The following is a 4,568-nucleotide window of genomic DNA, read 5'->3' on the forward strand; positions in this document are numbered from 1 at the left end:
TCAAAATTGACTGCCACCACAATGACAAAAGTGAAAAATGGCAAAATACAAAAGTGATACCCACCACAATCTAAACTGCGTAATCCCAAGGTGTGCGCTCATCTTTTTTTATTTATCATTTATCTTTTATTATTTATTGCACGAAGCATCAACAAAGGCATGGAAAAATGAAAACGTACTCTAGACATTTTTGTTTAAAAACCCTAAATATAGCGCTTAAATATCCATATAACTGAACATCGAGATCACTGAATGAACGTCGCTCTCATTGTGTTGCGGCGCTCGAGTTTAATAGCGTGGCTTCAGGACAAGGGTCCGATTCTGCCGTCAGATGCGGCGCTTGCTCCGTAGTGTTGATCTTGAAGCGAATGCATAATGTGGAATCAGGAAGGAAACTTGCACATTGCCGATAGATAGCTCGCGCAGTTAAAGCAATGTAGTTTTGCTAATTTTTTTAAATAAGCAGTTGCGGATGCGTGCATTTCTGAATCTTTCTCGCTCTGCAATGCTACATTGAGTACTTCACAATTCTACAATGCCACGACGTGTCGAGAGGGTAGGCACTAGTTTTAATTCTTAGCTGTGAGCCCATATCATAGGTATTGTGTATTTAAGTAATGGGCCTAAAAATATTTCAGCCTTGCTACATTTATTGTTAGAGTTAAGTTACACATTTACCACAGCTAGAATTTCTCGTCGCAGGTAATGACCAGTCTGCTGAGTATGCAGTGAACATGTATGCTAAAGGAACACTTATGAGGTGTGTGCTTACAGATCGAAAAGGCCCAATTCTAAAAAAAATAAGCTTCAGGCATGCATTGTACAATTTTGTTGTCTGTACATCTTTTTTGGTGCTCTTACATCACACCATCTGCTCAGCCCTGAGCACAATCTCTTTCTTGCCTAGACATATCTATAGAACTTGAGTACTCTCTTGCAAGCAAGCACTCCTGAATTCAATTAGTGGTACATGATGCGAATCTGTCCGAATACTGGATCAATAAAGGTCACATTTATTACACATGTACTTGTTATTGTGATTACTTCTTCAGTATACTTGTGCTTGAAAGCTGTTGTTTTCTCCCTGCTACTTTTAGAGTTTAAGACTTGAAATACGCACTATCTTACAGTGTGGCTGTAGATAAGTAAAGATCATGTATGTTTCAACTATCTCTGCGATTTCCTAGATATTTTTTCATGACCGTAGTGCACAAAATTTCACTTCGTAGTGGTAGACACTATAGTTATGACAACTTAATTTAAACAGAAGCAGATGCGCACAAAGAAATCTGGAACGACTTTCTGCCAAAAACAAAAAAACAAAAACAATAACATATGCAATGAACACAATCTTGATCTTCAGGACAGCATTCACTTCTTTGAGGAAGCTGTGCTGCAACTGCTCATAACCTTTGTGATTTATTATTTTAGGATCACATTGAACATATGTGCAAAGCTAAATCAATTGAGTGCAACCTTATGAGCTTTGGTGCATCTTTTTGTAAACTAGTATGAGCTAAACACAGTTAATTAAAACAATACAGTTCTGGGTGTTGTTCATAAACTGTCACAAGGTACAACTGAATGTCAGAAAGCCTGTTAATGCCCATCACTGTGGGGGTGTTCATTACGTAGTGCAATTATTAATTTCCGACGACTCACATGCCAACAATGAGGTGATTGTGAGTCGTACAGTAGTGGGCAAATTTAGATTGATTCTGGTTTCCATGGGTTCAAACAAATGACATTGTAGCCTCGCAGGAGACAAGACTGCTTGTCGAAACATTTGCTTAGACACCTTATGTTAATAGGTTTTTCATATTTTCAAGCTTCCATCTTTTAAGGGTCAGTTTAGTTCACCTGCACAATTGGAACTGGTTCACAGCTGTGCACGAGAAGTTCAGAACTTGTGCAACACGAGTTCAGCAATGTGGCATCACAAGTGAATGACAAGGTGCCGACAAGGTGGAATCCTTATTTTTAATTGCCTAATTTAATGAGGTACAAACATTTTGGCAAAACACGCCGCATTTGTAGAGGCGGGATCAGTACCTACGTATAATACTATGTTGTTTGTTAAGCTGGGCGTGCGGTTGCACCAAACCAGCGCCATCAGAGCAGGAGGTACAGAAAAGTCATGAACTAGTTTTTGTGCTGTACCTCTCCTGCGCTTTTTGAAATGAATGGCACGATTTAGAAGATGCCATTGCTGTGCCACTGAAACGAATGGCGAGGTGCAGCACTTTGTAAAATGGATCATGTGGTGCAGGCGAATCAAACAAATTCTTAAGCACACAAGCGTCTTAGCGTTTCACCCCCATCGAAATATGGCCACAGTGGCTGGGATGAAACAGTGTGTTGTCGAGCTCAGCAGCGCCACACAATCTAACTAATAGTGTTACAGTTTCAACATTATTGAAGTGTAGATTCTATGTCACGGTAGGCAGGCAATGCTTGTAGCCAAATTAAAGCACCTCTCCACGATATGCGCGGTAAAACATTCACAAATACAGCATTACATGTGTGAGGTTAGATATGACCTGTTGTAGTGGACATTCAGAGGTTTCAACGTGCTTGCAGAGTGGACATTCGGGGGTAGTCATCCTGTCATTGCATGGCAGTCTGGAAAAACAAGTAACATCACCATATATATATGCATGAAATCAATGCATATTCAATGCATGAAATTTTCCAAAATAAACAAATAAACTTAGTTAGTTAGTAAACAGCAGTATATTATGCATATACGTAGTGGTACCTCATAACACGTGTATCACTCAGGGCTGCTTCTTCACAAGGCATGTCATGTAGCAGGTTCCTTGCCCATTGTACACAGCTGCTTCCATGTCAGGTGAGCCAGGAGGCTGTGGCAGAAAAAGAAGTATTTTTCATTTATGTGACGCTTCCTTTGTCACACTATAGCAAAACCAGACCCATAATTATGTGATGTTTCTCAAACGCGACTGCAGTAAACTATTAACTACTAGTAGGTTTTTTGCACTAATACATGGGCTACCTAAGAAGACACATGCGAGGCGACAGTGATTTATTTGCCTTCTTTTACCGCTACGGCTTGGTTGGTGTTACCTGGTGATAGAATTTGAGAAATAACTATTGAGTCAGCGGCTTGTTCCCACGTGAAGCCTTGCACGCCACAAGTAACGCACGTTTTTCCGGTTACATATTGAGACGTTCAACAATTTTAAAATTTAATACTGCAATGCGCTGCCACCGTGTGACGCCTACGCAGTCATTGGCAAAAAAAAACTACATATGTTGAAATGAATCAACTAGCCCCGTAAGCAAACATCCTTAAAAAACTGAAGTGGTTTCTACTCACCGGCTCGGGCTTGCAACGGATGTTCATCCGATGAAAGCTTCAACGGTCGCTTCGTTCCCCGAAAGTCACTTGAATTCCCTTCGCGAAAGCATTTGAACGAGTCAAAATAAACAGAACGAGAAAGAATGTGTCGGTCAGCAGAGGCTCGAAATATTAACAGCGAAACGAAACAGTCCGAGACACATCCGAACGTACCGCGAGCCGTTACCTGCCGTCGCAACCGTTGGCCGCCGGAAACTTTGAAATGAGGATAATGATGTCGATAGGCTGCTACTAACCTCGAGTCAGCTGGAGCAAAAAATATTACAAAAAGTCAATGACGCAGCTTATGTTTAAAGAAAACGACTTGCTAGAAGAACGAAATGTTTTTTATGTGTAGCAGTACGCAAACATGTAGTATTTGATCATTTTAAAATATAACTTGGCCCCGACGAAGGCGCCTCTACAAGAAAGTGATAGCGCGAGTGGCGAGAGAGGTTAGTAGATCCACTGTAGGTGTTTGAGACAAAAACGCGCCGCGGTTGATTTTTTCGTCCCCTACAGGTGGGCACTTGAACTTGAGAGTTTCCGGGGCCTGGCGCCGTGCGTCGCAGCTCCCATATACACTAGCGCGAGAGTTCCCTCTAGTAAGTATTGCGGGAAACTATATGATGGCAGAAACAGGCAGAGGACTACAAAATAACACTGGTCAACAAAGCAACGCCGCTCACGTGCTCGGGGGTTGGACTTGTTCGGGCACGTCATGCGCACGTCACCTCTTGGTCGGATGCCGGAGAGGGCGGGGAAGAGATTTGGCTTGCGAAGGCTACGTGGAGGAGCGGCAAGAGCTTCGATCTCGCCTCCTCTCATCCTCGTTTCGCGCCGCTTCAAAAAACCTGTTTTGTCCGCTCGTGATGAACCGATTCGAAAAATTTTTGTGGCAAGATCTTCCTCATCGGGCACCCAACAACTTCCACTGTCTAATTAAATTCGGTATGGGGCCTGGTGAGTGGCCCTTTAAACGCGAGGGGGTGAGTGGCCCATTTTGAGGTCACTCGGCGAGACGTTTCTTGTCGTCTCGTCGGTGGGCCGCACCGTCAAAGCTGCGGAAAGGGCGGGAACTATCTCTCGTGAGGTGACGCAACTCTGCATCGCCACGCCCCTTCGAGATTTTTCCTCGATTTATTGCCGACCGATGCGAGAAGTTTAGTTGGCGAAGCGGCGCTTTCAATGGGGAGAGACCGAGGAG

At 43.1% G+C, this 4,568-nt stretch overlaps 1 long non-coding RNA gene across 1 annotated transcript; it reads right to left on the bottom strand.

Annotated features, from left to right (window-relative positions):
• Positions 1–1,855: 1,855 nt before the first annotated feature.
• LOC142793475 (uncharacterized) lies at positions 1,856–3,558 on the bottom strand. The gene is made up of 3 exons (XR_012891565.1): positions 3,341–3,558; positions 2,759–2,864; positions 1,856–2,622 (listed from the first exon to the last, which is right to left on the bottom strand). It is a non-coding gene; the product is annotated as an uncharacterized LOC142793475 (long non-coding RNA).
• Between the last annotated feature and the right edge of the window lie 1,010 nt (positions 3,559–4,568).

Source organism: Rhipicephalus microplus, unplaced genomic scaffold (genome assembly GCF_043290135.1).
Source record: "Rhipicephalus microplus isolate Deutch F79 unplaced genomic scaffold, USDA_Rmic scaffold_301, whole genome shotgun sequence".
Lineage (NCBI taxonomy): Eukaryota > Metazoa > Arthropoda > Arachnida > Ixodida > Ixodidae > Rhipicephalus > Rhipicephalus microplus.